This window comes from Labrus mixtus, chromosome 22 (genome assembly GCF_963584025.1).
Source record: "Labrus mixtus chromosome 22, fLabMix1.1, whole genome shotgun sequence".
Classification (NCBI taxonomy): Eukaryota; Metazoa; Chordata; class Actinopteri; order Labriformes; family Labridae; genus Labrus; species Labrus mixtus.
Genome location: NC_083633.1, coordinates 3,214,488 through 3,241,805, shown reverse-complemented (window position 1 = coordinate 3,241,805; position 27,318 = coordinate 3,214,488). Strand labels below are relative to the sequence as shown.

The 27,318-nt window shown below is 37.8% G+C and overlaps 2 protein-coding genes and 2 long non-coding RNA genes across 4 annotated transcripts in view; 1 reads left to right on the top strand and 3 right to left on the bottom strand.

The window, feature by feature from the left end:
- The window catches only part of LOC132956309 (cytidine monophosphate-N-acetylneuraminic acid hydroxylase-like), a 503,487-nt gene that overhangs the window by 89,054 nt on the left and 387,115 nt on the right, over positions 1-27,318 (top strand). The gene's annotated exons all lie outside the window — the stretch shown is intronic.
- The window catches only part of LOC132956302 (cytidine monophosphate-N-acetylneuraminic acid hydroxylase-like), an 88,458-nt gene that overhangs the window by 44,149 nt on the left and 16,991 nt on the right, over positions 1-27,318 (bottom strand). The window lies entirely within an intron of this gene.
- Positions 1-27,318, bottom strand: part of LOC132956310 (uncharacterized) — a 53,192-nt gene that overhangs the window by 22,331 nt on the left and 3,543 nt on the right. The window contains exon 2 of the long non-coding RNA XR_009666000.1: positions 21,799-21,950. This is a non-coding gene — a long non-coding RNA (uncharacterized LOC132956310). The remainder of the gene's footprint in view (positions 1-21,798; positions 21,951-27,318) is intronic.
- LOC132956314 (uncharacterized) lies at positions 25,581-26,889 on the bottom strand. Its single transcript, XR_009666004.1, has 3 exons — positions 26,836-26,889; positions 26,435-26,505; positions 25,581-25,699 (listed from the first exon to the last, which is right to left on the bottom strand). It is a non-coding gene; the product is annotated as an uncharacterized LOC132956314 (long non-coding RNA).

The following is a 27,318-nucleotide window of genomic DNA, read 5'->3' as shown; positions in this document are numbered from 1 at the left end:
GTTCAGATCTGGACAAACAGTCCGGGTAGAAAAACAAAAAAGCAAGCTGGAGTCATCAGAGGGCCGGCCCAGACACCAAGGTGTTACAACATTGACCTATCATAAGGAAGTCTGCAGAGAAACGGATCCCACACCAGGGTCATTCCTGAGACTCCAGAGACTAAGATGACAAGATCAGGGCAGACCATAAGAGTCCTGCTCAGAATGGAGTTATAATATAACCAGTCTGAAAATATACCTCAAAAAATTATTCTTGGCCTTAATAAACAATAAGTTATATTTTTGGGTAAAATGTAACTAAATTAGACCAAATCCAAAGTTTATATAAAATAATAACTAAACACAACTATAATATGCACTAAATAAATCAAATTAAAACAGTTCAAGTAAACTTTATGTGACCAGATTAATTATACTTTAGATTAAACCAAATCAAATTATTAGTTAATTTATATTATTGATTAAACACAACATAAATGTAATTTGAATACATTTAATTAAAACAATTCAAGTAAAGTTTATGTGACCAGATTGGTTATACTTTAGATTAAACCAAATCAAATTATTAGTTAATTTATATTATTGATTAAACACAACATAAATGTAATTTGAATACATTTAATTAAAACAATTCAAGTAAAGTTTATGTGACCAGATTGGTTATACTGAAAGGCGGCTAAGCGCATGTGCGTAAAGGTAACGTTGTGATGTCCCCAAACATTGGACGTGAGGTTGTTTGTTTTTTTGCAAAGTTTTCGCTGAGTGAGACTACGCACATGTGGTTACAGGTGAGTGAAATTGTTTTCCATCTGTTATAATATGATGCAGGGATACTTCGTTTTATTAAGTACATTTAATTAAAACCAGCGAAACGTTGCTGCTACTACAGCAGTTGTATTTGCTAATCGGACTACTTTACTTGCTTATCCGTCTTCCTGGTTTATCCTGAAACCTCGCGTTTCAAGATGTTTTGACCCTGCTGTATTGTATTAACATTTGTTTTTGTTAATGTGTTTTCTATTCTTAAAAGTACACTAGATCTCTGCCTTTTGGCTGGATAGTGACTACTCTTCTCCCCACGGGAGATTCTCCAAATCTTCTTTATACCCAAGTGCAGTGCTTGTGAATATGACATTAATGACGCTTCTGTCAATGTAAACAGGATTGAACATTTTTATGTAAATATGCTTGAGTTATGTTAAAATGTAAGGAGCCCCTAAAGGGACATAGGCAGAAAAAATAAAAATATATGTTTCTCAGCGCACCAGAAACTAACCGGTGCTCACGAGAAAGTTTTGCATGCTCATGAGAAAGTTTCGCGTGCGCACAAGAAACTTTCGCGTGCGCACCTGAAACTCTTTCGGACAGCTCCAGGTAACAGACCAATTAGCATAACCTGTTAGGCAGTATGGAGGCAGAGGTGGATTTATTTACTTTCCTGAAAACCCGAAATATACCTGAAAGCACTATTAACCAGCTAACTGATGATAAGGTAAACTGTTAACTCATTTCATGCTTGTAAGGTAAAATGCTAGCCAATAAAGCGATATAACGTTAGCTGCATTAGCCTGTACAATGTGTAGTTTGTCAAACGTCTGACATATTTTCTGATTTTTCAGATTGACATTAACGTCATAAATGTCATGACTGATGAGGAGTTAGGACAGTATATCGTCAGGTATGGGGACCGGCTTGCACTCAGAGCATTTTGTCGGCAGAGAACTGTGACAAACAAAAAGGTCGGGTGAGGAAAAAACAGTCTGCTCTCATGCAGAAGATAAGAGACAGACTACGGGGAAAACAGAAAACTCCTCATGCAGCCAAAGACACCCGGCAGGTTGAAATGGGATGGCTTCACTTTGATGACGGTGATTATCATCAGGTGTGAACAAGACATGGAGGCGGAACACGGCATCTTTCTGTCCAGAAGACAGTCACTATGGGAGAGCTCCTGGAGACTGGTAAAGGCCTGTTTTTCCCAAATGGACGTTCTTCTAAAGGACCAATAGAAGACTTCAAGTTTGATATTCGGCTTTCTAGTCACACCACAGTACCCCTTGAAAGCACAGTGAACCAGCTGTATGAACAGACTAATCTACAAATGCTACGCATCTACACCTGCTCCCGGAAAAAGCAAGAAGTTTCCCCTCAAGATGACTCCATCGTTTTGTCTGACTCATCTTCGGACTTCGAGCCCACAAAGAACAGGCCAGTGAAGGTAATTTCCCTCTGTCATATCTAATTAAATATTATATTTAACATCATAACTAGAGGAAATGGTTTAGTGGATTGTATATGCAGGTAGCTATATAGAGTATACCCACTTACTTTTCATTCTCCATAGGGTATACACACTTAGAAATAATAACCAATTACTTGAATTGAAATGCAAAACAAATGTTTTATGTAACTTGTTACAACTAAAAAGTAATAAGATAAGAGTGGTGCATTGCTTTGTAAAGCATTACCCCCAACACAGCTATGAATGAGGAATAGTTCACTCAAAATGCATCACTCTGTTGTTGTCTCAGCCTGTAGTTTGTTGGCTGGTTAAAATAATAAAGTCTGCTCCTTTTTCTGTGGCTAATGGTAATTTCACAACAATCCTTACTTAAGTCAACCAGCCGATGCTGAGTGTCAATGTGCAAATATATAAGGCCAATTTTTTTAGGTGAACTAAATATACAAGTGCAGTCAGACATGTCAGTGTTTATAACAGAGGGCGTTTATCCTATGCTGGATGGGACACTTAAAAAAAAAACATTTTGGGGAAAAATCAACAATATACCCACTTGTTTAGGCACCACTACACCTCTGGATATATGTGTACTGTAGGTTTACTATGTCTCAAAACATGCTAGAAGAACTGAATGCATGTATTAAAGAGGCTCTGGATTATGCCTTTCTGGAAGCAAGTGTAAACCAGGTGTATACTTTATGTTTCAACACAGGAGCAGATTTAGCACTGTTGGTGTTGGATTCATTTTTTATCCCAATTTATGATCTGCTGATATATGAAAATGACCAAGTAATTAGTTAATGCAGTTAAATTCTTCTGTTAAGGCTTAAAACATGGGCTGAAAATGACTCATGAACAGCTGTCTTAGTCTTCCAACCATATGTATGCACATGCTGTTTTAAATTATTTCTCTTCGTATGAATTCCATAACTTACCACCGTCTTTATGGGTGGTGGGATTTGTTAGTTCTGTCACACCAGCCTAAAAAACAATGACTTTGATATATGATGTAAGAATAATGCATTTATTTTGTATTGTTTTTCAATTGTAGCTCATTTAATATGGCCTATACCTTAGCTGTTCAGCCTGCTATCTGTGGGTTGTGTATTGTACCTATTGTACTATCACTGAGACTAACAATATGGTCTAAACATTATATCCAATCTATTTGAAACATGAGTTTGTTTCAATTTATGTGGTTGATAGAATTGCACATGCTCGAAAATTGTTAACACAATTTCTAAATATGTGCCCAACTTCTCCTTTCACTGCTGTGCATGTTCAATAAAAAGTACAAAATATCTTGTTTAGAACAGTTTGACTGCCTCTTCCAGCACTAACTTGTCCCATAATCTTCTGATCTGCTCATGTCTTTACAGACCAGGAGGAAGCTGAGACAATCATTGAGGACCAAAACCAAAAGATATAACTGGAATCCTGCAAGTGATCAACAAGTGGATCAGCCAGACAGACTTCCGGTTCAGATCTAATATCAAGTGACTTGATGGATGAAAGAAATGAAAGCGTAAGTTTCAATAGAAATAACTGCATTTACAGATAGTGACATATACACATCACCTGTGTTTCACCAGTTCTCCCAGCATACAGTAAACATCACATGGTAATCCAATAATGCAGTCTGAAAATACATGTATCACTGATTAAACATTCTAATTAAAAAGCAGTTAATATCAGTGAATGCTTCCAATTAGACTATACTAGTCCTTATTTTGTTTGTCCAATTTAACTCTCTAAAAACAGTGGAACTCAATAATTTAATTTAAATAAGTTGGAACAATGATTTAGGCGTGCAAGTTTAAGTTAAACCTCAGTTAAACCAAGTCTGCAGCACGATTAACTTAAACTCTAGACATGGAGACCTCTAGTGGTATAAAGTTCCATCTGCAGGACACATACAGTAAATGAGTTTAAGGGGCTAAATGATTTTGTTCTTGTAAACAAACCAACATCAATTCTAAATTTAAACCAGAGCTGAGCTTATGGAAGTGGGTAAAGTTTTTGAATTTGATGCCATATTAAGTAAATATTCGTACACATAACTGTTGAAGTGAAGGTTTCTTTCATCTCATGTATGTGAAAGTAGCCATAATGGCTCAGGTTAGATAAATCATAAACACATCTAAGGTAATGTTTCTCATTTCATAATCAACAGGCTGGGGAACCAAACAGGCGGGCAAGACCATCCTCTCCTGAGATGTGTAACACAGAGATTCTGAATTCAGTATCTTTAGATAATGTTGGCAGTCATACCCGTCAGTTACCAAGCAGGCATGAATCTGAAGATGACTCTTTAATTCATGAGTCAAATGGAGATGCAGACCAGTTATTCTATGATGGGTCAGATTCCTCTGTTGCTATGAAGCAACTATATATATATACTATACTAGCAAGACTGTGAAGTACGCATTGGACCCGTATCTGTTGGTGATAATATTGACCAAGACTCCACCCTTCCCTGGAATCCACAGGACCTCAACACTATGCAGGTACAGTGTGAAACTAAGATATTTTGGAAAAATGCTGCAAAAAAATGTATCTTCATGATCAATTAATGTCAGACTCAATTTTATGTGTATACAATGTCCAAAAAATATGAACTGCCATCACCGGTTCTCCTGATTTCTGAGTTAATGGGTTTAGATTACTTGTTCTATCAAACACAAGGTTCAAAACTCAAACACATTTGGTTCACTTTGATATAAAGCTGCAAACTAATAACCAATGTCATAATAGAAGTAACTTAAATGATACAATGCATTCATTGTCAAAGTTGCTATTTTATTTTCTTTCCGTTGATTAATTCATAAATAATCACATCTAACTACTTTTTTTTAATCTTGCAGCATTCTTCACTCAATGATTGACCTGCAACATCAAACAGTCTTCCAAGATCACCTGTCCATTTTGAAAAAGAAATCCACCATGTGACATTAAGACGAGTAAACATAGTTCAAGATGTCCTGAATATCTTCATGGACCCACAAGTACTGAATGTTAATCTAAAAATGGAGCTAACAAATGAGAAAGCAGTGGACAGTGATGGTGTGTCAAGAGATGTGTACTCTGCTTTCTGGGAGCATTTCTTGGAACAGTGCAAGGGCGAAGATGAAAGAGTGCCCAGGCTGCGACCCGACTATTCAGAGAAAGAATGGGAAGCTATTGGGAGAGTTTGGTTAAAAGGATACCTGGACCACAATATCATACCCATCAGACTTTCACCATCTTTTATCCTTGCTTGTTGTCAAGGAGTTAGTGCAGTGGATGAAAAACTCTTGATGATGTCATTTTTCAGATTTCTTTCAGTGTCTGAGCGAGCATCTGTTGAAAAAGCACTACAGGGCAACATGGATGAAACTGACGAAGAAGACTTGCTGGACCTCTTCTCAAGAATGGGCTCACACAACCTGCCCTCTAAAGACAACATGCATGTTGCTATTTTAAGGTTGGCACAGGAAGCTCTTCTTCAAGAGCCAAAGTTCATAATTGACTGTTTCCACTCTGTTATTTACAATGCCATGTCAGCACTCATTACCAAAAACAACATAATGGAACTTTATGAATCAAAGAGACCAACTAACAAGAAAGTGGCCCAGATGATAAAGCCTTCGAGTGAGAGCTTAAATCAACAAGAGCAGTCAGCCCTGAACTATCTCATTCGCTATGTGAGAAGTATTGACCAAACGAAACTAGAGATCTTCTTACGCTTCTGCACAGGTTCCACTGTGCTGTGCAAAGACACAATTGAAGTAACGTTTAATCAGTTGTATGGATTAGGTCGCAGGCTTGTGGCACACACATGTGGAGCAGTTCTTGAGTTACCATGCACCTATAGCTCATACCCTGAGTTTCGTGCAGAGCTGGATGGCATCCTGTCTGGCGATTGCTTTACAATGGATATTGTGTAGTGAATGTCATGAATCTTTTATATTTCTCTCATTTGATATCAATCCTATGGTTTTTGACTACTCAAAACTAATCAAAACTCATGGCTCACAGATTAGCAAATAAATACATTATGTTTGTAGTTTATGTTTGGTAAAAGTGGTACTTTGTCATTTACTTGGTGAGAAAGGTTATGTATGCTAAGGTGTTGGATCAGGCCACATAATTTTGGCTTAATTTAAGTGTTCTTTCTGAGCTTTTATGCTTCCACTACTTCTTTAAAAGCTGTGACGACCACAGACAATTTACATATGGGTCCATTGTCATGTAAAGGGTAAGGCTTACATGTGAAACTCAGAAATCTTAAAACTCAGAAATTTGCTGCATGAGAAGACATCCTTTGCAGTCAGACAATATGTTGACAAGGATATTTTACAGCAGGTTCAACTTTGGTACAACTAATAGTTGTTTTTTTGCTTGTTTTTTTTGTTTTGTAACCAATGATGAAATATTTTTCAGCTTTTACCAATACAATATTCACAGTTCTTACTGTACAATGAGAGTATAATATCAATCATGAATTTGCACTTGACTAATGTAATACAACATACAAACTACATACTACAAAAACATTGTACTTCTCTACTACAGGGAGATGGGTTAAGATCAAATAAATCATGTCCAGTCATGTGATTTATCTATAGGGCCCCAGCCATAACAAGGTCAGGTGAAGTGGCTCACCAATTTCTGTCAAACAGGTCTTGAGGCGCATCCTTTGACACGTTGTCTGGGCCAGGCTATATATAAGAAGCTTTATAAATTTGTTTGAAAATACAAAACTCACTTTATCGAAAAAAAAAACTGTGATAAAGAACACTTTAGACTGGTGGAGGATGTGAACAGCCAGGTCTGGAGAATATCTGGAGCAGTCCTCCCGTAATTATCTAGATATTATCCGGCGTGCATATGTGACAACGGCTATTAAGTCCAAAAGTGGGTATACCGCTAAATATCATGGGGTAACTTCAAAAGAATAACAACACTTGATTGGATTAGCTTTTCTATCTGTCAAATGGGTAATACTTATTAATTGGAAGGTAAGAAAGCCAAACTGTTTTGACATGGACAGCTGGCTTAAAGCTTACTTGGAAATGGTATCTATGGAGCAAGCAGCATCCTTTCTGGAAGATCTGGGCAGTGACCAAGGACGTTCTCTTAGCCTTATCCTCTATGGATTAAAGGGATACTTCACCCATTTGCATTAAGCTTTGTATCATTAGAAACCTGGTAGTATTTTTTTTTTTTCACAACTTTTTTTATTGAGTTTTGAGGCATACAGATATATGTTTGACGGGTTCTTCAGTAAAATAAGAGTAATTTTAAATAAAAAAAACAAAAAACAAAAACAAAGAAAAGACAACTAGAACACAACACAAACTAAGCTTGGCCGTTCAACGAGTTACAAAAATAAATTAAAACCGCAAGCGGTGATGAAGGGCCCTCGCACCCCTGTGCATGTCGAGGTGTGTTGCGACCGCGGGAGTGCAGCAGTGGAATGTGGCTAAGCAGCAGGCCGTGCAGTCCGATTAGTGTAAAAGTCGTACTATGGTATGCTGAAATAGGTAGCGTAATGAAGATCACAGAAAATTTTGACGTAGAGCAGTTCAGGCTGGCACTGTCATGATAGCTATGAAATATGGAGCAAATTGAGCATTGTGTAGTACTTATTCCTTGCAGTAGGAGGCGCTATGGTTAAAGTTGACTATTGTTATGTCTATGTGTTCAGAGGCCAACCCTGATCATACATGTGTAATTTGAAGTAGATCAGACAAAGTGTATAGGATGTAGTACTTACTCCTTGCAGGGGGGAGCGCTATGGTTAAAGTTGACTATTGTTATGTCAGTGTGTTTAGAGGCCAACCCAGTAACTTCCTGTTGTCAACAGGTGGTGCTGTGACTAATCAAAAAATGTCAATCATGGATGTGTTCAGGGCGAGTCCCGTATCATGCATGAGAAATTTTGATATGATTGAACACTGCATAGCTGAGATATAAGCATTTACTTTTTTGGCAACTTGCCAAAACGCTCAAAAAACATAAAACGCAAGCCACGGCCACGGCCACGGCGTTTGACGAAATAACGTGCAGCGCACAACGAGATATGTTGAGCCTGTCTAGAACGCACTGACACTGAGTTTGCGCCGATCGGATGAGCGCCCTCAGACAAGTGCGTTCAAATAGGGAGGCTGAAATCTGCGATTTTGAGCGATTTTGGGCCATTATTGTGAAATTGAAGCTTAATTTGCGGACTTCCTGTCGGGTTTTTTGAAGCGCTGCAAGAGGATTTTTAGTCCGTCCTGACAAGCTTAATATGCGTACCAATTTTTGTGTGACCTGTTGACCGTGGAAAGTTTGGTGAGTTTTCGGGCACGTTCAGGCCCTCAAAAGTGGCTGCAAAGTGGCGGAACAATAAAGGATAAAAATAATAATCGCACGGTTCGTGCTCGGGCCCTAATAATAATTCCTAGGGTTTCAAGTGGGTCCTACGCACTTGTCAGTGCTTCGGGCCCTAATAACACTGCTTCATTTGGGGGGCCTTAGATTTATGTTCTGGGTCTTTATTTTTCCATGCCCAGGTTTGTAATAAAACTGCAGTTTTTCATATTTCTTGCCATGTAGAGTATTCATTCAGTATGCTGCATTTAATTTCAGACTGACAGAATAGCCTCAGTGCGACGAAGTATACATTTTAAAGACTTTTTAGATTAGATACATAGCTGTTTTTATTGGTTATTTTATAATAAATACTTTTAATACACCCTCTGTTTTATAGTGGAACCTAGGCACACCCTAAGGAAGAGGGGGACTCTCTTTGCCTGGGAACTGGCTGACATCCAGCACAGGGATGGGGAAGGTTTGGTCGAGGACTTGGTGGGACATTATGACATTATGACACAAGTAACATTTCATTACTCATGCTTGCATTCTTGCATTGTTATGAGCTATAATAGTTCAACTTAGTTTGCGCTATATGTGTAACTGAGCTTTCTGAGTTTGCCTAGCTAAATATAAATAGTAAGGAAATAGTCAACGGTACAGAGGTGTAGCTTTATTCAACATACATGCAGCAGGCAGAGTGAGCTGGATTGCAGCAACAACTGCTTTACGGCAGCTATACAATAACTCCCTTAGGACACATTACTCCAACGGTGAGGGCACTTTTGAAAATTAAAACAAAAGACGATGGTAAAGTGCAGTGTAAGAAATGTGGCATGGAATTTGCATATCACAGAAATGCTAGTTGATTTCATTCAAAAATCTTATTCCACACATGAAACAAATGACAAAGTTGAACATTGAAAAAAACAGACAGAAAATAAATGAATAAAATAACAGGAAAGTACAATCTAGAAACAAATGTTAGACCCAAAGCTATTTCATTGAGATGTCAGGAAAGGAGTGGGAAGAACTGAAAACATATTAACCCCCCCCCCCCCCCCCCTTCTCTAGACTCAACCATTTATTCCACTAGATTCCAGTTTATAATATAATTAGAAATTCTGATTCTGGGGCGGTGGTGGACCAGTGGGTAGTGCACGCGTCCCATGTATGGAGGCTGTGGTCCTCCAAGGGGGCGACCAAGGTTCGAATCCAACCTTTGGCTCCTTTCCCGCATGGCAATCCCCACGCTCTCTCTTTCCCTGATTTCCATCTCTAACCACGGTCCTATCTCTCCAATAAAGGCACAAAAGCCCAAAAAAAATCTTTAAAAAAAATCTGATTCTGATATAATATCATTTTATAGTTTATATATGTATCTTAGCCTATGTGATATACAATATATGATTGCTACATGTTCTCATTGAGACAAATACAAATGGCTGTACACCCACATATCCTTGACAACATTGATAGGGTGAAGTAAACATCAGAGATGCTTTGCCACAAGCTGCAACTGTAGGAACTACACTAACTATGGTGATACAAATCTTCTTCCGAGATGGTATTTCTTGGAGCATCCACGTTGTTGTAACCCTTCCGCATCGTCAGCAGGGATCGCAGGGATATATATATATATATTGTTGTTTATATAAACAGAAGATGTATCCTACAGAAAACGATATAGAAGATTCTAAATTACAAAACAACAACAACAAAAACAACAAGAACATGCAAACAGTGCAGATGCCTTGTGGAAATCAAACCCCTTCCTCCCATGTAGCTTGTGAAAATAATTTTCCTATATCTAATATAAACTGTTTCATGTTTGGACATTGTTCAATGTGTAAAGTGTTCTACGGTTGTACCCCATTGATAGATATGCAATAACGTTTCTCAGTTGTCTGTACATCTTTGAAATGAAATAATCCCGTTGAATTATAGATTACCTTCCGATCCCTGAACCATTTTTGGATGTTTCCTGGAAATAGATTATTTCTTGCTATAAACATTATCCGTTGAAACTCAACCAGATCTGTAAATGTTAGTAATTTTGACTTTAGCAACAGTGGAGTATTGTGATCATGAATGCAACCTTATGAATTGTCCTTATGCCTCCTTTTTGACAGATTAATTGTGAATTCTATGAGCTTTTGTATGTGTTGCCCAATCCTCTGCACAATAATTGAATTATGGTAGAATCAGACTATAGTATGTCGAGTAAGTGATGACCCAGAACCTGCTTTGCTTTGTTTAATACTGAAATGCTTCTTGACTATTTAGATTGTACATGTTCTGTGTGTGAGTTATGTTGTCATCTAAAATAATCACAAGAAATGTATTTACATGTACTGAATACCATATCATCTCTATTTGTACTTTTTCTAAATATATATATATATATACATATATTCAAGTTTAACTATCATTTGTTTTTATCAAACCATATTTTAAAGTCATTTCAGAAGGTATCTCCTCCCATAATTCTTGTACGTTTTCAGCAAACATTTGTATCGTCAGCAAACAACACCAACTTCATTACTTTCGCCCAATCAGATATGGGTCTGCTGAATTTACCAAAAGTCAAGACTAAATCTGGTGAAGGTGCATTGAGTCACCATGATGCAGTTTTATGGAATAAACTACCCGCTGACCTGAGGTCTGTAAAAACTTTAAGATCTTTTAAGAGTGGTCTTAAAACATTGCTTTTTTCTCGTGCCTTTGGTTGCTAATTTATCTTTGTGTGTGTGTCTACATATGGTTGGTGCATGGTCCCTGTGAGCACTCTATAGAAACAGGTGTATGTAGATGTGTGTTGTATGGGATGGTGGATGCTCCTTTTACTAATATGTTTAGGTTTAAAGTGAGCTCTTGAATTCAGTTGTTCATTTATAATTTGATTTAGTTTTTTCATGTTTTTTTGTTTTGTTTTGTTTATTATTTTAAATGAGTTTGTATTGTGTTTGTTTATCTTTGCCTTCTGTACAGCACATTGAGTTTACGTTGTATGGAATGTGCTATACAAATAAAATTGAATAAAATTGAATTGAATTTGAAATGCTGCCTTTATCTTCATTTGAACAGAGAGGACCCAACACTGCCCCCATGGGGACACCTCAAGCACTTTCCAAACATGAAGAGCAACAATCTCCCATCTTCACAAATTTTTGCCAGTTTCTTAATTAACTTTTTACCCAGTTCAAAACAACCCCCCTGATACCATACCATTTACATATTAAAATACCATGATTGATTGTATCAAATGCTTTTTTGAGGCTCTCCAAAAGACTCAGAATTCAGGTAAGGCGTTTTCACATATACACTTCAGAAAATATCTAGATCATTTCGGGAGGACTGCTCCAGAGATTCTCCCTACCTGGCTGTTCACATATGAGGCAGGTAGGGACTCCTCAAATTCATGCAAAACTTGCTTAAAAGTAGACTACAATAAAGGTTAACGTTGCAACATTTAACTGAATCAAAAAATGCTCTAAATGAACCACCAACTAAAGCGCTCAACTAGGCACCAATTACCAAACAAATCTGAATCAAACTGTCCAAGACACGGCACAAAAGATAAAAAGGCAGACGAGCCCCCAATTTGTCATAACCTGGCTCAAGGGCCATGACAAATATGAGGAAGGACACCAGTTAACTGGCAAATAGCAATGATTTATTTTACAACTGCCCCTAGAACAGCAAACATTGAGTGTTTCCGTCGGTAAAGTCAGAAGTGTGAATGTGGATGGGTGGTATAAATGAACTGTGGGGTGTTGAAAAGCAGTGGAACAGCGTCCAAAATGTACAATTGTCTAGGATGTGAGTCCATGTGGCATGAGAGAGAGAGCTCCACCCTGGGGTCGGGCTTTTATGCCCTGAGAGCTAGCAGCCCAGGTGCTCCAGATTGTTCCAGTCCTAGTACACTAGGATTCAGACACAGAATCAATTAGCCAACTTGTGAACTAAGGCAGTGACCGTCACACTCCTCACAGCTGGAGACTCTCCCCGTCAGATGGGAAGGAGAGCGGGGGTCTCCTGAGGTAAGATGTGACGTAAAAAAAAAACGCAGAAGTAGCGGACGAAGCAACAGAGTCTGCTGCACGAAGCTATAACAACATTTGCCTTTATATCAATGCTACCAACGGAATGACAACATCCACTAAAGAGCGGAGAACAACATACTGGCAAACGGAAAACATAATGCAGCCGTTTAATGACATGCACGGAGATCGAAGTGGTCGCATGCATACAGTCTATGCACTGTACAGAAGTATCAGTATAGAAACTTCAATTCCCCTCCTATTGGCTCCAGGTGAATCCTCCGGAGAGTATCCTGCGGCATTCGGACTTGCTATGGAAAAAAAGGTCTGGCAGGATAAACTCCGGGTGAAGTCAGAGCGAAAAATTTGGCTGTTTGCGTTCACATATACAGCTCCTCCGGAAAAATATCCTGAGTTTTTCAGGAGATTTCTGCAATTGTGAAAGTCCTATTAAATACCCCATTCAATAATGCCTATTTTAACACAAGTAAACATGTTTACAGTTGGCTAAGAATTATGCATAATCAGGCACGATGCTGACCTGATTGAAGGGTGGTTGTAACGCTTTGTCAGAAGGGCCCAAACCCCGCCCCAGCTCCAGGTCTTGGCCTGTTGTTAGGTAGATTGTGGGCTTTCAAGTGCCCCTTGTAACCAATTGGTGACTTCACTCAGGCTTCCTCCACTATTATTAACAGTCTATGAGCACATTGCTTTAGGTTTAAATCAAATATTCAGGTCTCAATTGAATCATGTTTGCATTTTACCATGCAATATAAACTATACGTTCTGCCAATGGAAGGCGCCTGATCCAACCTTCACAGCAGGGTCTTAGACGCTAACTAGACTGTTCTCCTCTGTCGCCCCCCGGTGGTGGAACAAACTTCCAAACTGCATTCGATCTGAAGAGTCCCTTTGCACCTCTTTGACGATGATGATGGTTTTGTTTGTTAATGATAATGACAAAATTTAGGATGGTTTTGATGCTGGTTAGAGCTCTTCTGTTTTGAAGATTATTGAAGAATTAATATTCCTAATTATGATTAATTAATTATCAATATAAATTAAGGGTTACGGTTAGGACCAACAACGGGGGACCACCCTGAACTCAAGGAAAAATAACCAAATAACACAAAAACAGTCTCAAATTATGAGTAATGAATGTACTGTTGGGATTTGATGTAATACATTTAGCTTTTTAAATAGTATTAATAATTATGATGAATTATTAATGATCATTATAAATAAAATAATTAATCGGAATTAATAACATCGGGGCAACATTCTGGAATCAGGGAATAATATTGAAATCATACAAAACCATTGTCAAATGTAATAAGTTAAATACCAATATTATTACTATTTAAGAAATATCTGTATTTAAATTAATGGAAGGCGTGAATCCGTACACTAGCCCTCACACCCAGCTTATATCACAATGCACATGCACCAGTAATCACTGACAACCGCTCTTTAAATTATAACAGAATGTATTTAACAAAGCAAAATCACTTGCAATCAATCAAACGAATAACTACTAAAAACCTAGACTACAGCAAACAAAATATCTACAAACAAACAGAGTGACACGTGTGTGTGTGTGTGTGTGTGTGTGTGTGTGTGTGTGAGAGAGAGAGAGAGAGAGAGAGAGAGAGAGAGCGTTAGAGTGAGAGAATGAGAAAAAGCCATGTGGTGACGTCACATGGGGATAAAATGGTGGACAAAGAACAAAGGGAGCCATGTGACTCGGCCTTCTTGAACTCTCTGAGATAAGTTCAGTAACTATAACTTACACACCAGAAAGCCAGTGGCCGGACTTTGATTCAGCGGCGGGTACACTGGTCGTTCTGATGGTGAAAGCAGTTAACTGAAGGTAAGCTAGCACAGCGGTGAATAAAACACACAACTAGGCGAACACAGCAGTTCAGCAACAATAAAAGAAATGCAGCAGCTAACAACAGATAAGAGGACAATTATCAGTTGTTACCGTAACAAACACTTCCTAAAACTATTTCTGCCCCGACAAAAGCCTCTTACTTTCCCGGTGATTGTTGCAAGGTTAGGTTGATCTTCAATCTGTTCAACAGATTTGGGCAGCTTTTCCGTGGCAGATGAAGAGGGAAATGGCTGCAGGAGTCAATGCAAAATTGTATTTCTGGTTTCAAGAGGCGATTTCTTTGTGTCTTCTCGTGATGGAGGCGATTTCTTTGTGTCTTCTCGTGATGGATTAATACTGGGTCTTTTGGGATAACAAAGAGCAAGGCCTTTAACCTGCTATTTGGTAAATTGTCTTGAGATAACATTTAGTATGAATTGGCTCTATACAAACTATATACTCTATGTATACTCTGAGGTTTGCAGTCCTGATGACCACCAACGTGTCTGGAGCCCTGTTCAACAGACGAATCACCGCCCTGCGGATGCTCTGAAGTCGTCTGATGTAGAGCTCAATTGGGAAAGGTCTGAAGTGGGCCCAGATGCTAAAAACTACAACTGTGTTGGTGCCACCTACCAACCCGTCAATTTCATTTGCAATGTAATGCAGCTCACTGGTTGGGATGTAGATAAAACTAAGAGGAGGACCATGGACACGGTATGTTACCAAGATGTTTTTTGCATTGTCCCATATCATGTAAGGTCCAGTTTGCTTCGGACTATTCCGGTTAATCTCCTTAGCATCTGAAAGTATGACAGAAGGAACAAGTTAAGCTGTGATATAAATACAATTAAACTGTTGCCTGAAATCACTGTGTATCAACTACCTGGAAGTAAAGCATCAAAGTACTCAAACCACTGCCTAAGGGTGGAGTCTCCATACAGGTGGACCACCTTTCCTTTCAGACACTGACTGATGGCAGAGGAGTTGTTGAATTGGTGGACTTTGGTGCCACCAAGTGATCGCCACACACCTTGGTAGTAATACCCAGAGAGTCCAGACTTCCTACTGCCTTGACTGTCCACGGATGGCTCTGATAAATATGGATCAAAATAAGCTTTAGGTTATTAAAGTCATTGTTTTATCGTGTATTGTCAACAGATCCCATAAAGAGACCAAAACATCGTCTCTCCTTTACCTTGCTTATTTCACTTGAGACTTAAGACAACATCACATATTAACACAAAAAACATTCATTCAAATTTTACAAAAGACTCAGTTTTAGCTTTTCTCCAGTGCAGATAAGTGTATTTATTGGACTTGTCTGAGCAGCAGAAAAATATGCATTAAAGTGCTCAGCAGGACAGTGTATGTCTCGAATGCACATGTTTATTGTGGTTAAGGTAAATGTTACCAAATTCCTTTTATAAGAAAATGTTGATTATTGAAAGCTAAATATTTACAGATGTTAATTAGTTTAGTATTTTTAAAGGGGTACAGTGTTTTTGAACATATATTTGGGTAACCTGAGTGTCTACTGACCCACAAAATATGAAATAAATCCATCCCGTCCTTTGTTTGTAGTCTGCACAAGTCTTACAACACAGAGAAAAATGCTCCGTTTCAAATTTTCTGGTAAAAAAAGAATATCCTCCCTACCCCTGATATCTCCACCCATGGACTCCATCCCCAGCCTAGAACAAAACTTCTTCGCAGGTCTGCCATTTTAAGTCTTGCTACAGAGGATTGATGTCTACCAGGAAAACTCAGGTGGGCTCATTGCATTTAAAGAGACACACACACCAAAACGGAGTGTTCTGAGAGAGCTGGTTTATACAGGATCACAAACCTCCTCAGGTGCTTAATTAATATTATATTTTGACCAAAGCACAGCACAGATGTTTCATTTAGACCACAGGGAACTGTTTGAAGATGTGGAAAAGGGCTATAATATGTCCTCTTTAATAGTACAATAGTACTTAAAATAAATCTTGTTTTGAGCGTAAATTAAATAAATGCTTGCAGCTCTATCTCAGTTTTGTAGATAGAATCTGGTTAGTTTATTTAATTATTCCTTATATGGGATATCTTTTCTACAAGGCAAAGAGATACACAGCTATTGTCACTTTTTATTTTTTTATTGTGTAGTACTTCATTCCGCCAATGCTCTGGCTGGAATACAAAGAGGAAGAGGAAGGTTTTATTTATTTTTACCAAACCATTTTGACCACCAGGTCACATGGATATCTTTAAAAGGTGGAAGTAGAAAAGTTGTGCTTTACCTTTCATTGGTGGCAGCACCATGACATTGGCCGGTCCTGAAGAGTGAATGAAGACTTTCAGGTTGACTTTGCTGGGGGAAAAAACTCCCATTATTAAGAATCTCTTAAACACACATTTGTCAAACGTGATTTGACAAATGGTAACACGTTAGTTTTATTAAATTACTCTGCCTCCATATTTGGACGGAAAATATACACTTCATAGTTTTGTTGATGAGTGTCAACTTTAATTGTTCAGAATAAGTATTTTGATAGGTATTATCTTATTACACTATAAACATCTTAAGATTTAATCTTTGCCACCTGTAGTTACAAACACAAAATTTTCCACCAGGTGACACCTACTATATACTTATAGTCATTAAATGTAAAACTAGATGCAACTTTTCTACTGCTGTGCTCCCTCACCTTTGGAAAAGCTTCTCCTCTTTGTCCTTGAGTCTTACATTGAATCCGTCTCTCATGTGGTTAATCCTGTCATCACAGCTCAGCTTCTTTGGCTTGTAGCAGAACCAAGGGTCGCCTGTACGGAGGTCAGTGTAGTTGCACTGTGGCTGGTTGGTTTGACGTAGGCAAACATTACAGGAGGTAGTTTCAGAGATTGAACCTGAGTGGAAGAGGCTTTTAAAGAGAACCCTTTCAGGATGTTCTCTATTCAGCCTGTGCAGAACTGTGACAGCCTCGCTTGAGTGGACAAGCGTCACCTGATAAAACAAACCACAAGAGCTTTAAAGGTATAGCATACACCCTTTGCCTGCTATTTTTTATGTGTATAATTTGATTGTTAAAACAATGTTTTCAAGATAATTAATTTCAATTCTTGGTGTCAGCTGACTAAAGTTAATAATTTATTTAATGTTAACATAAGAGAGATTGATGGAAATGGTAAACTGTCTACTAGCTGTTAAGTTGAACTTAAAGTCATATTTTTTCACCTGTCTCGCCTTTAGTAGATAGAACAGCTGACAACAGACAGGAAATGTTGGGAGGATGGAGAGGGGGATGACATTCGGCAATGAGCCAAGGTCAGATTCCCCCCCAGGTTGCTACAAAGAGGACCATCTCCTCTGTAAAGGGGGCATGTGTATAACTGCTAGGCTATCAGGAGCCCTGATAGCTTTATTGGCACAGTAATGCCAATAAAGCTATTTGAATTGAATTGACTGCCTCAAGAGGTAACTGGAGGAACTGCAGTTTTTAAAACTACCACAATGTCTTTTTTTTTAAAAACTTTTTATGTTGTTGTTTGTTGGCAAAACAACTTCACCTGTCGTATTACGTCATTTAAAGCAACAGAGCACCGCTCTGAGCGCACCTCAGGAATGGTGCGTTCAAGACTATCGGACAAACCAGGAAACACAGCTTAAACCCATTCTCTATTCTCCCCATGAAAACCAGTCTAAAGTAATTAACAAAACAGACAGATGAGGATGAAGAAGAAGAACCTTACTGATTCCTAACAGTGTATAGATCTCTGTGTGTGTGTGTGTGTGTGTGTAGCCTATGTGCATAATGGCACGGTTGTGGAGTTAGTCTCCAGATGTACGTCTACACGGGAATATGTGTATGTGTCTGTTAGTCAAAGGGGAAGAAAAGAGGATAAAAGAGGAGCGTAGAGGAGAGTAGAAATGCGTGCCTGAAGAGGCCGGATCACAGTCCGAATCCCGCACCACAACTCGGAGTAATTCCCTTCATTCACAGAAACAAACCAATGGCTGAATTCAAGTTAATACGGTTTACACTGGCCTTTCTGAACAGAAGAGTAATACCCGGTTATAACGCTGTTACGCTAAACACATATAGGACGCAGCAGTCCGAAACGGGAACAACAAGAGTTTTAAACAGGTAAAACTCAGGACGCAGCGGTCCAACAAAGAGAAAAATTACAGTTTCTGCATCAATCAAACAATTGTTAAAAACACTCTCTAATTCTGCCCAGACCTAATTAAGCCTCACTTGTGAACAGATCTTCTGTCCGTCCAGGTGCAGAGGAGTTTTATGGCGGCGAGGGTCCCTTACGGCAAGAGCGGCTTCGTTGGTAGTCTGACGCTCTCCGAGAAACTGAGATGCGTTCACTGGACAATCCGAGCTCGGAATTCAGAACACTGCCGGTCGCGGATTACCTGCGCGCCAAAACTTGCTGTTCCTGCAGGAAACAGGAGGTGAGCTTGTGTCTCCGAACACTTGAAGTCAGCGCGTGGAAAGAGAGAGAGCAATGGAAGTCTCAGAGTTTTGTCACCTGGCCGCCTTCCTGTGGGGTCTCCCTCAGGTTCCGGTCCCCCCTTTACGTCACACGTAGGTGTGAAGTACCGCAGGGGATTCTGGGATAAAGAGTCCTTTTAGGCCTCTTTGTGATCTCAGTGAATAACTCAAATGAGGCTTCTCACAGAGGTGCAGGCCCAAGTCCATTGTTTGACTGTCCTAAGCCTGCGTGGCCCAACAGGGTAGAAACACCTGATGAAAGTTAGCCACAGTCTGTTGACATCAACCCTTCCTGACCAAGGCTACACTTACCACAGGTGAGTGAAGGAGAAGCACCTTTTAAATATGACCTCTATAATCACATAATTACACAGTGTCCCAACTTTTAGGAATCAGGGTTGTAATAATTAACAATATGAAAACTCGACTTGAAAAGTTATTTGCATGATTAGTTATCAGATCCCGGTAGTAAAGTAATCCAACAGGATTAAAGCTATTGATATGATCATATTTTGTTGTTGTTTAAAAAAACAACAAAAAGAACAACTGTACTCAGATAATTCTTTAACTCAGGTGCCCCTAAAATAAATGCAACACATAGCACCCAATGTCCAAAAATTGGACACAGAAATTAAACAACTAAAAATGATTACATGCTTTTATCAATGTCTAATCAAAGTGACTTCAATCTATTAACTAGCTTCTGCCCTAACTATCTAATTTTCATTCATTTTCACACTTATAACCCTTTCACTACCACTTTGTATACACTCCGTCACCGATTTTTTAAATGGAAAAAAAAAATTATTTCCTGTACAATAAGTGCCAGATGGGAAATTATTTTCTGGATACCACAGCCCTGCTCATAACTATATAATATGTATTAATTTTCACACTTTTAACCCTGTCAAATGCCATTTATTGCAATAATAGCACTATTTTTCAAAACAAAAATACACATACATATATTTATAACACACACACAATATACTAGACTAGAAGGAGTGTTTTTTCTACTAACAGTCTGGGACATGTTACAGATTACCAACAACATTTATCTTCATGCATTATTCTGTTTGTGTAGCAAAGAGTAGAGAATCTCACTTGCTTATCAGAAGGCAATGTAAAAAGACCATTGTTGTTTCGATATGATCACTAATATGTTAGTCATTATTATGATCCTATAAAGTTTTTTTTCCCCATCTAATTCCCAAACAAATAATATAGGATTACTTTGAACAAGAAATAAATCTGCGATCTTATTCTGACGGTCACATTTGGAAACCCTCTTCCCCTTGGCTGCACCTTGAGATCCTGTCCATGAAAACTGCAAACAGAAGCAGTGACAAGGGCAACCCTGGCAAAGGCCAACAACCAGCATCATTCGCTCCAAAGCTTCCTGTGTTGTATATGTTTTCATGGTTTCAGGGGTGAAATGACCAGTACCACAAGGTGCATGTATTTATAGATGTGGCTGCAACTGAATCTGCATAAACGTGTAGAGGTTGTTTTCAAAACAAATTTAGCCTTTTCACGGTTTGCTCTGCAGGTGCATCTTTGATGCATTGTACATCTAAAAATCTGTGTTTAGTTCCCCATTCACAGAGTCCTTGACTGTATATTACATCAAAAATATTTGTTGATTGTTTTAGAGTTGAGATCAAAGTCAAGGTTGCCTCTCTAAACCAAAATAAACGTCACCACCCACTCCCTCAAGTTGAATTCTCCTGATCATATCCTGCTGCGTTCTCACATCAGCTCACTCTGACTTTCTGCAGAATAAATACTAGGAGGCTGGAGGAGGAACTCCGGGTGAAGTATGAGTGAAAATTGTGCATTGTGTTCACACATGCAGCTCACCCTGAAAACTCCGGAGTTTTTCAGGAGTTTTGCACAAGTGTGAAAGCACTATAAGAAACATAATTTTGATTGAAAGTGAAAAAACAACCTGAGAAACATGACCCCTCCCACACACAGGCACACAATACACACACAAACATACACGCACACACACACACACACACCACAGACACACAAACACACACACACACTACTTCAAAGAATTGGCAATATCGATTATTTTCCTCCATATGCACACACACACACACACACACACACACACACACACACACACACACACACACACACACACACACACACACACAAATGCATGTATTTGTGCTGGTGGGCTAAAATTGAAAAATATGATTTAAAAAAAATGGTAAAATCTACAAGTATGGTCTACAGATTGATTGCCTATAACAACAAAACTTACATTTCTATGCTACTATGGCCATAGGTTCAAAAATAATTATTATAGTGGGTTTAAATGGGTCCAAAAAGTGGACAGGGGTCACTAACGTTGCTTTTTTTTGTTCTACAGAGCATTATAGACCTTTTATAACTGACCTTACTTTTGACCTTTTAACTGCTCAATAAAGTAAAAATCTGTGATTCTTTTTCTGTTTCTTGAAGTTGATGTCTTTTGTAAGCAAGGTCGTGTTCAGACTTTTTGTGACAGGTGGCCCAAGGTGCAAATTGTGCAGGCATGGCATCAAGTATGTGTGTATGTCATTAATGCATTCACAGCTTTTCTTTTTTCATTACTACTACCCCCACCCCATTCCCCTATCCCCCAGTGATTCAGAAAATCACTGAGCAAAATGTTTTAAGCAACATAACCTTCAAGTGAAATTGTGTTTATTTGCAAATAAAAACCATGAATGTTGTCAAGAGTACATTGAAAGACACTGTTGAAAATAGTCCCCTGTAATCTGACTCAAAACAAAAATCATCAGTCCACCTTTAAAGTGTTGCCACTAATCCCAGTTCTCACCTGCAGCAGGTCCATGTTTCTTAGTACAAAGAACAACACAGTCAGAAGGAGAAGGATGACACAGGTCTTCAGAAGTTTCATGTTGACATGGTTACTCATAAATCCTTTTAGCCACATGGTGAGTCCTCCTCTGGTACTGGATTAAAACAACAAAAAGGGGAAGCAGACTCTGTTAAGTTTATCATGAATCCTTCTTGAAGACACTTAAATTAGTCACAGATTATTAACAGAAAGTTTTCTTTATTTTAAATGTGTGTACTGTCTTAAGTTGAGAGTACTTGCTGTTTGAATTCGACCCTGCTTTTATTTTGGTATAAAGTGAGGATCACCTTGTGGATCAGAAAAAGCCAACTCGTTACAGGTCAAAAACCAAATATAACAGCTAAAATGAACAGTAAGAATAGTGAAATGTTGATGTCAAACGGTGGATATTACATTTGACTTTTAAACTGAGCTGTCTACAACTGAAATGAGACATTCAAAGATGCAGCTGTGTTGTTCTTTCCATCACTGTGCCTACAGAGAGACACTACGGAGGCTTATCCACAGTGTGACCAAAGGGACAAAATATCATGAGATTAATGGTGATTCAAATGAAAAGATTGCATTAATTTGGGACATCAATTAATCGAAAAAAATTCACTTCTGCTGACAGCCCTAGTTCACAATAAGATTTCAGAACATTTCACATTCTAATTCTGTTCCATTTATTCCTCAATGTTTTTTCTTCAGTTTCACTTGTTACTTTGTTGATTAAAAAAATCAATTATTCTAAAAATCATGATGTGTAATTTTTTATATTATACATTTAATCAACCTGATCAACTCTGTGACTCACATGTGATACCATGTCTACAGTACTTTAATTTAAACTGGTCAAATAGCTCATTCTTACCTTTGAACTTCTTTCATATAAAAAACTGTAAATGGAGGACTATTTGTCACGTGATTTTTTTTAAAACTGATGTAATCATTTAATAGATTGATGCTGTAACAGAGTAAATGTGACACAGGAGTACATCCTCCAAAAGGTTTAAGCAAAGAATTATTCAGCAGCATAAAAGTGGTTTAGAAAAACTACCTACAAAATACACAAATAGAAACATGTTGTATACACAACATAAATAAAATAAAAAAAGGTTAAATGATACCCTTAAACAAAATAAAGAACATTATGTCTTACCTCAGTAGAGATTAATAGATTCAAGACTTTTATTTGTCACATGCTCATAGAGATGTGCAGTGAAATGTAAAATATGGAGATGGAGAGAACACAGTGGTGAAATCTTCTCAATGTGATGGTGATCAAATAATAAAAAGAAGTTCATTTCTCTGAGTTTTAGTACAATGATAGACATATATAACATATAACAGACAATATGTCCTAACAAGAAGCATCAAGACAACACAAAAAGTCATTGGGTTTTCAGAGGGAGGGTTTCACTGCCAAAAATATTGCCTCCTTTTATTCTACCCTCTATATGATTGTGACTGCCTTTTTTTTAAAGAGAAAACAGGAAGATACAGTTACTGATAGGAACATACACCAGCTATATATTCTCAAACCCTGCAGGCGGTAGCCTGAATCAAAACAGTTTTACAGGATTTTTTGTTCTCTAAAAGGTTAAAGTTGTTCTCGCCCAGGTTGCTACGTTGAGTTTCAACTGAATTTTCCAAACTGGACTCACTGAATGTGAAAGAAGAACAAACTCCATCCACAGTTAAGAGGAAAGAGCCTTCAACTAGATTGGTAGTTGTTGTAGTTGCTGTAACATCCCTCCTAGATGCTCTGACAACAAGATACAAATGTGTTTTTGATGAAAATTGCAAATACTTTTAATTATAAATATATATATATATATATATATATATATATATCATATAATTGTGGATTTCTATTACATATATATAGAACAATAAATATTTGTGTGTGAAATATATTTGTGAATCTTATTTTTTGTATTTGTGGATTTTTTTTACATTCATATAGAACTATAAATATTTTGTGTGTGCATTGAAATACATTTGTGAATCCTTATGTGTGCAATCATGAATATTGAGACTGATCTAACTCCATACTCATCTCTCTCTCTCTTTCTCTCTCTCTCTCGCTCTCTTTCTCTGAAGTTGATGTGATACTGCTCTCTTGATATTCCTGTGTCTTGTCTCTCCTCAGGAGTTGAGAGGGATTTCTTTTTCAAACAGGAGTTTTGTTATGTTGCACAGATGCACTGTCTTTTGCGCTCTCTCTCCCCTGTTTTCATGTATGAGTGGTTAAAGTTATACAGATGACTGTACCACGGTCATTTGAAACAGCTGTAATTAAACCTCTTCTTAAAAAGCCTACTCTTGATTCAATAACATTAGCTAACTATAGACTTATATCTAGCCTTCCTTTTATCTCAGTTAAATGACTTTACATCTACTGGAATGTTTCTGATTTTGCGTTTGGATCATCATTTATTTTTTGGGCCCTTAAGTGTCCCCTGAACTGGAGATTATGAATTGATATGTGTGCTGGAAATTTCTGTAATGAGAGATTGTTTAATAAAAGATCTTTGAGTCATTCAGTTGTATTTGTTGGCATTTTATTATTCCTTTTGCAAATAGGAGGAGCAAATGTACAGATTGAAATATAAGTCTGCAGCAAAGCCCAGAGAAGGGCAGTCCAACTCCACACTATATAGACATTCAGTAACAAAGTTATGACGCACCCACTGTGGCAATGCTAAGATAAAAAAGAAACACCTGATAAGGACAGTTCTCGGTGTGGATCCAGGGAGGATCTGTAATTATAATCTTTGTGTGCATCACTAACAGTCTAGTACATTTCCAGCTAGATGCTTGAGCTATGTCCTACTAATTACAACTACTTCAGCTCACCCAGAGCAAGTGGTCGAGGTGGTGGTCTAGCTGTTGTCTTTTAAAATTGTTTTAATTGTTGCCCTATTTCAACAGATACATTCTCTAGCTTTGAGGCCTCAATGTTTAAAAACTGCTACACTTCACCCGTCCTCTGTCTAATGATCTACTGCCCACCTGGACACAATGGTAGTTTTTTTTTTTTTTTTTTTTTTTTTTTTTAACTTGAGCTTTATTTCAAAGTTGCTTTGTTCATTTCAATCATATCAAAATACATATATGTACAAAAACAAACAAAATATGGGTCATACAGCAGGTGGAAAAAAAAACATAAGACACTGATAATCTTTTATCTGGTCAGTCCATAAATGTACCACATGCACAGGTATCTCTCAAAACTTCAATTCAGCCAATACTTAATACCCAATATGTTTAAGCATATGTATCCTCATATTCTTGACTTCCTCCGTCCAACACCTATTGCATGTAGAAAGTACATTAAGCATTTGTGATCTTAATCTCTCTTGGAAAATGAAGTAGTACTGGTTTCCATTTATTTTTGAAAACATCTGTCTTTAGTTGAAGTCAGGCTGTTATGCTCTCCATCTCATAAACACTTTTTAACCTTTCCCTCCATTGTTGTACAGTAGGTGGCTTTACATTTCTCCACAACATCGTAATATTTTTTTTGCGATCAACAGCAACACTCAGAGTAAATATGTCTGTTTTTTTGTGTTTATTTCTTGAGTGTTCCCCAGTGTAAAAAAATGCTGGTTCTAATGACAAGTCAAGCCCCAGAATTTTCTTGATCTCTGCCTGAATATCTCTCCAGTATTTATTCAATTTGGGACAATCCCAGATTAGTATGGTCTCCTATCTTCCTGCACTCTCTCCAGCAAAGCTCGATGGCAGAGGAGTTGTTGAATTGGTGGACTTTGGTGCCACCTAGTGGTCGCCACACACCCTGGTAGTAATACCCAGAGAGTCCAGACTTCCCACTGCCTTGACTATCCATGTGTTGCTCTGAGAATTGTTGATCAAAATAAGCATTTGGTTATTAAACGCTTGTTGTATCATTTGTCCACCGATCCCCTTAAAAGGCCAAAACAAGGTCTCTGCTTTACCTTGCTCATTTTACTTTACACTGATGAGGACATTATACACATGTCACAAAAGCATTTGTAGTGGCAACTTTCATAAACAGTTTTTATCACTTAGTAGGAGCTAATCTGTTTCTTAAATCTGAAATATTTACTGTAAATGATATTCTTATTTCTTATGATCTAAATGTTGTGTTTTACTAACATGAACTGAAATCAAAATTCTTAAATTAAATGGATCATGATTAAAATGGCTTCTACAGAGTTCTTTGATGTTTTTCACAAGATTAAGTTTATGCTTTACTACAATATAGTGAGTGTATGTCTTGAATGCACATGTTTATTGTGGTTAAGGAAAATGTTACCAAATGCTTTTTATTTGACAATGTTAATTATTTAAAGTAAAATATTTACAGATGTTAAGTGGTTTGAGTTTTTTATTAGTACACTGGTACTGAGTTAATGAGATAAGCACTTGCAGCTCTTCCTCAGTTTTGTAGATAGAAGCTGGTTTATTTTTATATTTTTTTACTTATATGTACGTATATCTTCTTGAATACAGAGAGTTAGGTTGTATGCATTTTTACCAAACCATTTTTATTTTCAAGGTCACATGGAGATTTTTTTTAAAGTTGAAAATAGAAAAGTTGTGCTTTACCTTTCCTTTGAGGCAGCACAGTAACATTGGCCGGTCCTGAAGCCTGAATGAAGACTTGCATGTTGACATTGCTGGGGGGAAAAAACTCCCATGATTAAGAATCTCTTAAACACACTACAATATGTAAATGTCAAATGTGATTTAGTCACCATAAATTACTTTGCCTCCATATTTGGACTCCAAAGATACACTTTATAGTTTTGTTGATGAGAGAGACTTTAATTGTTCAGACTAAGTGTTTTGATAGGTATCATCTTACACTATAAACATCTTAAGATTTTATCTTTGCCTCCTGTAGTTACAAACACGACATTTCCCCCAGGAGATACATACTTTACACTTTGTTTATAGTCATTACATGTAAAACTAGATGCATCGTTTCTATTGCTGTGCTCCCTCACCTTTTGAAAAGGTTCGCCTCATTAGCCTGGAGTTTTATACCCAATCCTCCAAGAACAAGGTTTATCCGTGTAGCGTTTCGTCTCACCTCACTATGATTATATTTTAAGTTATTGCCGTTACTTCCACATCAATCTTATTAGCCGGGGGTTGAATCACAACCAATAACTGAATTGTATCCACTCCTAAACACACCTTCACACTGACATTGGCAGGGGGAAGCACATCCACTCCCCACCCAGAAAACCAAAACATTAAAATGCAGGTAAAGGACAGGGTGTCTGGAGGAGACACAGTCACCACTACAGATGTATGGAGGCCCACTCAAGTCATGATTGAGCATTACTTTTGTCTAAAGTCTATATTTTATTTTTCAGGTAAAAGCTACTGGCTTGATAACGTTTAACCGTTGTGGTAAATACATTTCCTCAATGTTAAGTTTTCCAGAATAGCAGAAGAAAATAACATTTTGTAAGACTGGTTGT